Consider the following 12,548-nt stretch of genomic DNA (forward strand, 5'->3'; position numbering starts at 1 on the left):
CTGAGATTGACAAACACATTGAGGAGCATTGTGTAACCCTCTCTAAATAGCAGTGGGACGAGGTTTGCAGTTCGATAGGCGGCCAAATGCGCAATGGTAAAACTTGGACTTTGCTTACGCATCTGCTTAATGAGACCAATACTAAGTCTAATCAGAGGCATGTCATTGGTAGAACAATACATGAGGCCGCACCAATGACCTCTGAGGACGAATTAATCCGCACGCTTGCTAACAAATATCTCCCAGTCGGCATAGGGTGGTGTCCTGTACATCTCGATTACCAGGGCCAGGCCAATCCCTACCTGGATGCAGAGTTTGGCGTTGAGGAGATTCGTAGGGTTCTACATGGACTCAATGGTAGATCCGCACCAGGGCCGGATGGCATCTCTAACAAGGCGTTGCCAAATCTGGATGAAAAATCAATCGCATACCTCACAGAGGAAATCAATGAAATTCGGAGGAATGGAACCGTCCCATTACCTTGGAAGACTGCTCTCGCAGTACTCGTCCCCAAACCTGGCAAAACACCTAGCGTTGAGGCCCATCTCGCTTACATTCTGTGTGGGTAAGTTAGCCGAGCACGCACTCCTGGATCGACACTCCCGGTTCCTGGAGAATAACGACATTTACTCCCATGGTATGATAGGATTCAGACCAGGCCTATCCACACAAGGTACCATGAAACTGATTAAGCATCAAATCATAGACAACGACTCTAGCGACACTCGAGCTGTTTTGGGACTTGATCTTGAGAAGGCCTTCGACAGCGTTCTGCATTCGCATATCCTAGCCTCGATGTCTCGGCTCAATCTGCGTGAGAGATTTTATAACTATGTTAGATCGTTCCTCTCGGATAGGAAGGCTACTCTCCGGGTGGCCGATCTCGAATCACAACTGCTGGAACTTCGCGAGAGGGGCACCCCGCAGGGGTCAGTCATTTCCCCCTGTTTATTCAATATAGCCATGGTTGACCTAAGCAGAAATGTTCTCGAGATTGAAGGCATCAAACACACTGTGTATGCTGACGATATAACTATATGGTGCACAGAAGGCAATGACGGTCAGGTTGAGGGAGGCAATACAGGAGGCAATAGACACTATTGAAACCTATCTCGAACCCACCGGTCTCAGATGCTCCCCCTTGAAGTCAGAACTTTTGCTGTATAGTCCCAAGAAACGCGGTCCAAGGCCCAAGGGATGGACATCGTTAGAAGACAGAGACATTAACTTCTAAATATAAAACGGTTGCCGTATACCCAGAGTCGATTCAAATAAGGGCGTGGGCATGATTGTTGAGTCAGGGGGTACAAATGGCAAGACTATACGCAAGCTAATTGCTAAAACTGAAAGTGGTGTTCGTTTAGTTCGGAGGGTATCAAATCGGCATCATGGACTCAAGGAGGATAACCTCATTCGACTAATGCATGCCTTCGTTCTGTGCCACTTTAGATACGTGGCAGCCATGCATCGATGGAAACGGGCAGAGCGGGATAAATTGAATGCACAGCTTAGGAAGATTACCAAGCAGGTTCTCGGGTTACCAGTATACACTTGTACACAGCGCTTAATGTAGCTTGGCATTCATAACACTTTGAAGAGATTGCAGAGGCCCAGGAGAGCGCACAACTAACTCGCCTCACAACAACGAAAGCAGGGAGATCCATCTTGCAGGAAATCGGGTATCACCACGATAGAGTAGCGGAAGAGTTCTCTGACGTTCCTCCGTCGACTCGTGAGAACATTACGGTCGCGCCATTACCTATGGAACAAGCACCCCGATCATAATCACAGTAGAAGGAGGGCAAGGGCGGCCAACCTCCTTAGGCAAATACACAGTGATCAGCGACAGGTCAGATTTGTGGATGCCGCTTCTTGTAACGGACGTCGGGCGTTCACCATCGTCACTTTTGATAGTCGGCAACGAATCACCAATGCTGCCTCGGTTCGGGCGAGGGACTCCGAAATAGCTGAACAAATGGCTATTGCACTAGCCCTGCTGGATAGCTCACGGGATGTCATCTATAGTTATTCGAGATCTGCAGTCAGAGCATTTGAAAAAGGCACCGTTTCCAAACAGGCCCTCAGACTTATTGGGGGCAAGGCAATCACGCACCACTTCATTTAATGGTTTCCAACGCATCAGTGTCAGATAAAGGGTGCTCCTCCCAACCTCAACGAGTGGGCTCACGGGGCTGCGCGTGAACTTGCCCACCGCGCTACCCTCGATCAATCGGAAGCCGACCCCCCCGAGAACACGGACATGCCCTTGCCTAAACACTACTATCTCAGCCGTAGAACCTACTTTGTTCCTCATCCGCGCCTCAATAGAGCTCAAGCATTAACGCTCCGTCTACTACAAACGAATACCTATCCGAATCCGGCGCTCTTACATAAAATATATCCGGATACTTACACCAACGCTACCTGCCATGATTGTGGAGATATAGCCACATTCGACCATATGCTCTGGCGGTATGCCCGGTCACGCTCTATCATCGCTAACAGCTCGGCCAGATGGGAGGCGGTTCTCCGCAGCCCTCTTCTGGCTGGCCAACTCTGGGCTGTCCAGCAGGCCTACGATGCGGCCTAGAGGCTCGGTCTTCCGGTTCCCACGCGGGAGCGGCCCGCTTCATGAAGACTCAGGATCTGCAGGACTTCTTTAAAGTTTCACCATACCATACCATTCCCGATAAACATGCTAATGAAGAAGGTGTACTAGCACTTCTGCTGAACCTCGACGTAAAGCAGGCGCCGGGAATTGATAGAATATCAAATACATTTTTTAGTACGGTACGCATTACGGTGATCACAATATCGAACTTTAATATTTACTAAGTCACTGTCTCGTGCGGAGCTAACGAGTGATTGGAATTACGCAAAAATCACACCAATACCTAAAACGGAAAACCGTTCAGCTCTATCGTATTTTAGACCGATAATAATTGTCAGCAGTTCCGTAAAAATGCTAGATCATTTCCTATCCAACGATATATCAAACTTTGTGGACAAACACATCCTAATTAACCACCTGCAACACGGTTTCCCTCGCATTAAGTCTACAGTAACGACAACCCTTCTAAATATTTATGATCTTGTGGCAGCCTTAGACAGAAATAATGAAGTTCATATTATTTTTCTCCACTTTGAAGAAAGCGTTTGACTTGGTATCTTACGCAAATCTATTCATTAAACTACATATAATACTAAAAAATAAGTCTTTGCTTGGATCGATTGAGTCATACATTTCGTGCCGATGGCAGAGCATAAACATCCCCGGCACAAGCCTTTATTCACTCCAGTGAACTCTGGCATTCTTCAGGGTTTTGTTATCGCACCTCTTTTGTTTTTGTTTTTCATAAATTACATTCCCGAGAACCTATGTGTTAAAATTCAGCTTTTCGCAGTTGACTCTGTAGTATATAAAGAAATTTCTTTTGAACAATATCAGTCTTTGCGGAGGGATGCATTGACCAAAATAAAGGAGTTGTGCTCCAGGTGGAAAATGTCTGTAAATAATCGAAAGTCTGGGGCGATAACAGTAACCAAAAAAAAAATAACTACAATCCACATACAAGCTAGCCAGTAAACCTTTGAGTTTCGTACACACCTACAAATACTTAGCAGTAATTTGCATCTGTGACCTGCGATGGAATGAACATATAGCTTAAGCAGAAAAAAGGGCATTGGAACAATTGGTCTTTCTTAGACGATCATCGGGCAATTATACCCTTGAGAGAGAAGACTAACAGCATACAAAACATTTATACGACATGCACGTATGTATGAGACCCTTGGACAGACACTAATGTTGGGTAATTTAAAATTGTACAAAGTAGGTCATTAAGGAATATTTGCAATTGATACAGTTGGCAGATATCATCATCTGCGCTTTCGAAAACTGCCTAGATAGAGCAACTCAAAACGCGGCTGTATCACGAGAGGCTTAATCTTCTGCACCTATTATACAATTACATCTTACAAATCGAAAAATCGCCGTGTACCCATGGAAAAAGAAACCTTTAAAAACTTCTTCCTCCCTGGTACTATATCCGATTGGAATCTACTGCTTGCAGATGTGGCCACAAATCCAACAATTGATCTATTTTTAAAGCACTTAGAAATCTTTATCTGCCAACTTTCTGGTAATACTTATTGATATGACATTTAGTAAAATCTATTGCTACATAGCTTCTTGTTCTTCGAAATGTTCGTGCGTTACTTCATTTCAGCATTCCTATGTGTGATACTCATTCGGTTCTTACCTGTAATATTTTACCTACATAGTCTAGTCAATAATGTTCCGGTGCGATTGCTACATGAATGAACGCGAGGTTTGGCAGAGCGATGACGACGATGAGTCGCTTACACGTGGGCCGGATGGGATATCTTCTCTTGCCCTAGCTTCCTTTGTAAATATTTTGTAAATATATTCTTCGCCTACATCTCGCCTCCGTCACACTTTGGTGAAGGTGTGGGGTACGTCACGCCTCGCAACGGAACACCGCAGCGGCAGTAGTGTTGGATATCTGTCTGTGATTGCGGAAGACGCGGCGCCTACCTGAACGCCCGCCACTTTAATGGTTGTGGTGGTGCTACCGCGGGATCCTGGCACGTTCTGCGGTTTCGTCGAAGCGAACTTCGAAGACTAGCTGCCGGAGTATGAACGCTTGAGTACTACTAACTTATGGGATCCTAACCTGATCTTGAAAAAATATAATTTTCTACCACAAAACACTGCAAAAGTATGGTGCGCTAACCATAAAGCTCATATCGGGGGCTGGGAAACCTTCAAAGAAAAATAAAGCGACTTGCTTGAAAAGCCCGTTGGCCAGAAGATCGCCGCGAAAAAGATGCTCGCGTCACGTGCGCAGACGTCTGCAGAATCTTACGTCTTGTACATTGAAGACGTGCTATCGTTATGCCGAAAGGCCGATGCGGAGGGCGACAATGATGGGCATATGTTTAAATGAAATGCCGACGATGCCTTCAACCTTTTAATGTGCAAACATTTCTGTACAGTCGGTGCTATTACAGAGGAAGGCCGGCGCTTTGAGCAGGCTAAAATCCCGCGCATTGGCGGTGCATTAGCCCGTCTTCCCAATATGGAGGCAACATCCTCTTTCGAGGACCACATGCAGGCACAGCCGTCAGTTCCACCACATCATGAGACACGGATTGTATGTCCTGAACTTGAGCCCATGACCCCTACCGCACATCCACCGGCGACCCGAGCTCGACTGCGGCTCCATTTGTCCAAACCATTGTCCGGCGACAGCTTGCCAACATGGGCATTCACTATGTGTGCACCGTGGCCAGCCCAACACCACCTTCATGGCATCTGCCTTCTTGCTATCGAGAGCAGCGATTAGCTACGCGATCGCGTGACCACGCTGCGTGCAGAACCCCTGAAGACCGACCGATGTGCTTTACTTGTCACCGTATTGGCCACGTCGCCCGTTGCTGCTGAACCCACTGGACCTCGCCGCCTCAAACGCCGTCTACCTTTTACCGGCCTTCGGGCAGCAACTGCTTCCCACCTTCAGCCCAGTCGTATTTCCTCAACACCGGTGCTCCCGCAAGAATGTATAGTCTCGCCCCGTCGCCGCGTGGCTAGCAGTCACGCTTGCCTTTAAGCCGTATCCCGTCGTATCGCTCACCGCAGGCTCGTCGCCTACCAGGAAAACTAAGCAGTGCAGCGTCCCGAGAGGACGCTGCATTGGCGACTCTCACCACAAATGATCTTCTGACGCTGCCCCCGAGACGAACCTTGTTAGACGTTGATGTTGATTTCGTCACTATTTCTGCGTTCATTGGCACTGGGGCGTACATTTCTGTGATGAGTGCAGATCTTCGTCGTCGCCTTCATAAAGTGCTGACCCCTGCCACCTCCCGCATGCACTGCGTCGCTGATGGAGGGATGCCTGCCGTTCTTGGGGTGTGCACCGCCCACCTCTGCGTTGCTGGTCATCCCACTTCAGTCCAAATTGCTGTCATTCAGAAGTGCCCCTAAGACCTAACCCTTGGCTTAGATTTTTTGTCCAGTCGTTCTATCCTAATTGACTGTGTGACCGGTGCTCTTCAGCTTGAGCTGCCACAGATTCCCCATATTCCAGCCGACACACCGCCACGCTTATGCACTCGCGATCATGTCGCTTGCCCCCTCAAGCTGCTACACACGTTATTTTGACGTGTACACATGATATTCCCGATGGCGACTACGTCTTGTGCCCAATTATCGACGTTCTGGTAGTCCTCGATGTCACCCTCGCTCGCACGATTGTTTCCGTTGTTGTCAATGAAGTCATTGCCGTCCTCAAATTCAGCCTGTTTACTAAGGTTATCCCGCAAGGCATGTCGCTGCTCACCATTTCCGTAGTTGTTCCCTGCAAGATTGCCGCTTTGGATGGAGATGTTTTGCCGCATTCTTGCTACCACAACTTGGCTCCTTCGTCTCTTGATGACATTCACGAGGCGATCGCTTCCGGTATCACTCAGGCGCAAGTTCAATATCGCTACCGCGTTTTCGCGTCCTATGGTGACATCATTGATTTCGATGGTCACCCTCCAGGTCAAATGTCTGTCGTGACTCACCGAATCAACACCAGTGACGACAACACTATTGCCGGCGTCCATATCGAGTATATGGCTATATATATATATATATATATATATATATATATATATATATATATATATATATATATCATCATGAACGTCCCGTCATCCAGAATGAATCGACAAAATGAAGACTAAAGGCGGCATGGAATCTTGGTTCAGCCCGTCGACCTACCTTGCTGTTCTCGTGAAAAAGGACGGCAGCTGGCGCTTCTGCGTTTATTGTCGGAGTTTGAACAAAGTAACCCATAAAGACGTCTACCGTTTACATTGTTGATGCCATCGACTGCCTTCATAGACCCCAATATTTTTCTTCAGTCAACCTTCGGTCCAGCTATTGGCAGATTTCAATCCACTGTATGCACCGCCAAAAAACTACATTTGTTACGCCAGATTGCTTTTACCAATTCAAGTTCATGCCGTCCTGATAGTGTAATGCTCCAGCAACATTTAAACGTATGATGGACTCTGCAAGGGGATATAACTGGTCCATCTGTCTAAGCGATTTAGACGATGTCATTGTTTGGTCGCTCACGTTTTAGACCCAACTCACCCGTTTATCGGCCGTTCTTGCCATCTTTTGTCGAGGCAATGTTCAGCTGAACTCTGCCAAGTGCCGTTTCGGGGGCGCCAAATAACTATGCTCAGTCACCTTGTCAGTGCTGCCGGTGTTCAACCAGAACCCGACAAGGCGCGAGCCGTGCAACAATATTCCGTGCCGTGCCAAGCCAAAGATGTCTGAGTTTAGTAGGATTATGTTCCTACTTTGTCTCTTTGTCCGAAACTTCGAAGATATCGCCCACCTTCTCAATCAACTCTTGAAGAAAGACGTTCCTTTCGCGCAGGGACCAGAACAAGCAGTTCGTTCTCTTCCTTCACCTATCTACTGACTAGACCACCAATACTGACCCATTTAGACCTCTCAACGCCTACAGAACTACGCACCGATGCCAGTGGTCATGGAATTAGGGCTGTCCTTGTCCAAAAACAGCACGGAAGGAACGCGTCATCACCTGCGACAGTGACTTTGTTTCAACGGCCGAACGGAACTTTTTTATCACCGAACGCAAGCGCCAGGCATTAGTGTGGGCTGTCACCAAATTTAGACCTTACTTTCTTGGCCGAATTTTTTCTGTGATTACAGACCACCATGCCCTCTGCTGGCACTCGTCGCTCAAGCATCCGTCTGGACGTATCGGCTGCTGGGAACTACTGCTCCAAGAATTCTCGTTTGTTCTGCATTAGAAATCTGGACGATCGCACCAAGACGCAGGTTGCTTATCACGCCATGCTGTCGATGGTCCCGACCTCATTGACCCTGACCCAGACGCCTGCGTATTGTCCATCCTTGCTGCGGATGATATTCCCACCGAACAGTGACGAGACAAGTCTTCAGAGCTCATCTTCGGCCATCCAACCGCTCCATCAGCAGACCATTATGTTCGCCTGTTTGAGCTACACGACAACGTTCTGTATCTTCGTAATCTCACTAAGATGGCCCAGAGCTTTTGCTCATCCTACCTCGTCATCCACGCTCCAACGTTCTTCACCAAGTTTATGACGTACCAACTGCTGGTTACCTAGGTGTCTCACGTACATATGCCTTCATCCGGTGTCAGATTTTCCGGCCCGGCATATACCGTTTTCTACGCCGCTACATCGCTGCTTGTAAACGCTGCCAACGCCGCAAGCGCCCTTCAAAGCTGCCTGCATGCCAGCTACAACCACTTGATATTCCTGCAGAGCCATTCTTCCGTGTTGGCCTTCACTTTCTATGTCCTTTCCCTACATCCATCTCGGGAAATAATTGAGTTGCAGTCGTTACAGATTACACCACGCGCTTCGCAATCACTCGGGCATTGCCGATGAGCTGTTCCACAGACGTAGCTTACTTTCTCCTCCACGACGTAATTCTACAACTTGGCGCCCTCGGCAGCTCCTCACCAATCGCGGCAGGTACTTTCTCTCACGAGTGGTAGATGACCTTTTTCGTGCCTGCTTTACTAAACATAAGCTCACCACCGCTGATCACCCACAGACGAATGGACTGACGGACCACCTGAACCGAACGATAATTGAGATGCTGGCCATGTATGTCTCACCTCATCACCGTGACTGCGACAGCACGTTACCATTTGTTGCCTTCACGTAGAATTCGTCACGGCATGACGCCGCTGGATATTCCCCATTTTATTTACGGTTTGGCCACATCCTGCATTGCCATTCGAGACTCTCCTTCCGTCGGCTCCTCATTCGCCTAATGTATACGCCATTGTCGTCTCCTTGCGACAGCCTACACAGAAGTGTGAACTTCATGTGTGGCTCTCTGGTCCTCCTGAGCCGCCATTGCCGCCGCGTTGGCATATCAGAGAAGCTCCTCCGACGTTAAACCGGGCCCTAAAAGGTTCTGCGTCAACTCTGACGTCCTTTACTACACTCTAAAAACAGTTCGCACCCTTTGGAGTGTACATTTGTCCCACAAGAATAATCGTCATCTGCCTTGCTTGCGTTTCCTTTCTTGAAAACTCGGCGCTCGCTACTTTCCTGTCGAGAATGCTGCGTCACACTGATAACGCGCATGCCGTTCGTGACTGGAAAGTACCGGGCTCGCAGCGTTAAAGAAAGGAAACGCGGGCAAGACAGATGACGATTATTGTTGTGGGACAAATATACACCCCAAGGGTGCAACTGTTTTTAGAGTGTAGATTATGCCCATGGGCCTTGCTTTTTCGACCTCTTTGCTACCAACTGGTGTTGATCACGTTTCCTTGCTGAAGCCTTATTGCCGTTTAGCTACTCATCTTCGTAGCAAGCGCCAGGACGGCGCTTCCACCATCAGAGGGTGATGTTACGGAGCGATTGATACAAGGATGAACGCGAGGTTCGGCAGAGCGATGAGGTCGCTTGCACGTGGGCCGAATCAGACATGTTCTCTTGCACTAGCTTTCTTTGTCAATATTTTGTAAATATGTCCTTCGCCTACATCTCGCCTCCATCACAATATATTACAGCCATTAGCGTGTTTCATGCTTTCTGCTGTAAGACTTGTGCCCAAATGTGTGATCAGTATTCCTCAAAAATCTTATTTTAAAGCTTGTGGCGCTCTTTCTTGTATATAACTTGTACATTCTTCACAGTGTATGTGACTGCAAACTCTTTTATTCTTATGCTTGTATTTGATTTTCATACATCTCACGTTACGTAGTTGTGCGCATGTCTAATATACACTATTGTGAATTGTATTTAGTACCCACTCCTGCCTGAGGTCTGATCTATAGCACCAAAGTACTCAAATAAATAAAGGCAAAATACATAAATATCAGTTATCCGTAAATTATAGTGTGGCTAGCCCCCTGGATTAGATGAGATGTGTCCGTTCGGTAGGCTGATGAAAAATTAATTTTTTCTTATTTATTGTCGGTTTAAAAATTGTCGGTTTTTCAAAGAATCATTGCTCCCTCGCTAAGGTCTTAGACAGAGGCTACACTGAGGAAGCTCATGGGTTTTCATTGGTAACGTTTCAGCGCGAGAAACACTAAACAAGGTCTACAGAGAGCTCTATCTTCGTATCAAACGTTCATTTATTAGTCAGTGCTCGTGTTGTATGATTACCCTTTTGGTTCTTGTCCATTTTTTCCAGATGTTCTCAACAACCGCAACAGTGGGCGCAGAGCCGCCTCGTCGAGCACCGTTCTCTGTAGACGTCTGGCCGTTTTAAACTGTTTGCGTCGCTTAAATAATTTCTTATGGTTAAACGCCGCTTCACGATACTGAATTCGAACTCTATCAAAAATATCATGTGATATTACGCCTTCTTTTAAGAGAAAGTTCCTTAGAATGCGTTCTTTCACAAATATGTTCACAGGCTCTTGTATAATCTTCGTTAGCACGTCACAAGTAGTGCGAACCGACATGAACGCATACCGACGCGATAGCTGACAATTGTTTCATGCAATCACGGCAAAGAGATGGCGCTAATCTTTGTTTGTATGTTAATACTTCGAAAAATTCAGGTTTAATTTCAATGTCGTTTATCTGAAACTGGAAGTAACTATACCGTATTCACAAGCATATACCGTATACCAGTTAAAAGAATAGTTTTCTCCTTTGGAGAACAATATATCTTGCCTAGAAATTATGCCATGAAAATAGGTGAGTTTGTTAGAAGGCAACAAACTTCCTTAAACTTAGAAGAGTAGAATAATTTTGGAAATCGAAGGAACCATACCACGGTTTCCTAGGTGTGATGTCATACTGAGAGTATGTTTTCATGGACAGATATATTAAACATGTTATAGAAGGCAAGTACATTTTCTGTGAAGCTGACATATATATTTTTATTTTTTTCAGTTCTGCCTCTGCTTCGATGGCGGATCAGTACGTACCATTCTATTTCTGGTTATTTTTTTGTTGTCATTAGGCTGTTCTATAAAACAGAAGGTTTGTACAAAGAGCGCCCTTGATAATGGTCACTAAAAATACGTATTGAAAGAAACGAAGGATGGTTATAGCACCTTAACCAGCTTCTTGCGCAAATGCATGTATTTGTATATATTCTATACACGTGAATATTTTCAGACTTATTACCTTTACGGCTGATACAGTCCAGACGCTGCGGGGTTGCATGAAGGACACAAAGAGCAGATTCACTCAACCTAATTGTAGTACTGGAATTCTTAACCGAAAATATCTTGCGCTAAATAAATGGGCATCCACGGCGCCTGTGCATACTGCTTCCAACATCGGATGTGGTGTAGAAGGAAATTAAAGTTTAGAATCAACGACAAAGAAAGGAATAAGCGCAATTGCACCGTCCCGTTGTATCTTAAAGCCGGTTGAGGGCTTCGAAATGAGGCTATTCTTCAGCCGCCAATCATTCTCCGTTCTTCCGCAGTTTCCTTTTTCCGGGCACCTGCTAGAGTACCAACAAGGGCAGCTTCTACGGCGAATTCGTGCCACCTTCGGATCAAGGGATGTGTTGACGATAGTGAAAAATGACTTGTTCGCTAAAAAAGTCAACGGCAACGGGTTAGGAAGAAGCATACAGACGGCACTGATTTGTATAGTGCCCAGAAGGAGAACGATGCGGGCACAAATGCACAGTATCGCCAGGCTCATGAATATTCCTAAACTGCACATAATTACTGCTAGCTAAATAACATTGACACTCGAAAAGCAGTTCACAGTCGACAAAAAAAAAAAGCAGCTACTCAATACTTGGCCAAACCCCCAAAAGCCAAAAACAGCTCACAGAGGGCCGGCAGGTGCAAAGCTGCTGTCCAGATGGCCAGACTATATAACGATTTATGTATTGTCTTGTCTTGCAAAAACTGGCGTATACACACTATGAGGGATCGGCCAAGAAGCAGGTGGTTTTCTGCATCTTTAGAATTAAAGCAAAACTAGATTTTATTAGCAGAACTTGGGACTAAAGAACTGTAAATTAGAAGTGTAATGAAAATATTGTTTATCATTTTGATAAAAAAATGAACGTGAGGAAATCAAAATTGATTAACTTGGAAAGTTCCGCTAGTTCTATTCTAGCTCTAGGGTTAGAGGCTTCCATAAATTGGCGTTTCTTGATCAGGTCTTTCATCTCCTGGAAATAACTGATTATTTTAGAAATTCCGCAAGGTACTCTTTTGTCTCTAAAATGAAATTGTAAACTGTAACAACAGCATTCCTGTGGCTGGATCGCAGAAGTTGCCCCAAAGAATGGGTTAGTACCAAATAGATGCCGGTCTCACTTCATTGTCTTTTTGCCGTAGTGTCCCTTTAGGCCGGCACTCGGCACAACCAACTACGTAAGACTAACTCCCGGCGGCAGAAGCATCGTCTCGGTGTGTGTTCAGTTGCTGTCGAGGGGTAAGGCTTCACTTGAGAGACCTGACGCGTGTGTTTGTATATCACTTTCGGGTGACTGCTTTTCAACA

General features: G+C 46.2%; 1 long non-coding RNA gene across 1 annotated transcript in view; it reads left to right on the forward strand.

Moving 5' to 3' along the window:
• LOC129384247 (uncharacterized) overlaps positions 1-12,548 on the forward strand; it is a 68,446-nt gene that overhangs the window by 39,228 nt on the left and 16,670 nt on the right. Inside the window, exon 2 of the long non-coding RNA XR_008611989.1 lies at positions 10,966-10,992. This is a non-coding gene — a long non-coding RNA (uncharacterized lncRNA). The remainder of the gene's footprint in view (positions 1-10,965; positions 10,993-12,548) is intronic.

This window comes from Dermacentor andersoni, chromosome 8, assembly GCF_023375885.2.
Source record: "Dermacentor andersoni chromosome 8, qqDerAnde1_hic_scaffold, whole genome shotgun sequence".
Classification (NCBI taxonomy): Eukaryota; Metazoa; Arthropoda; class Arachnida; order Ixodida; family Ixodidae; genus Dermacentor; species Dermacentor andersoni.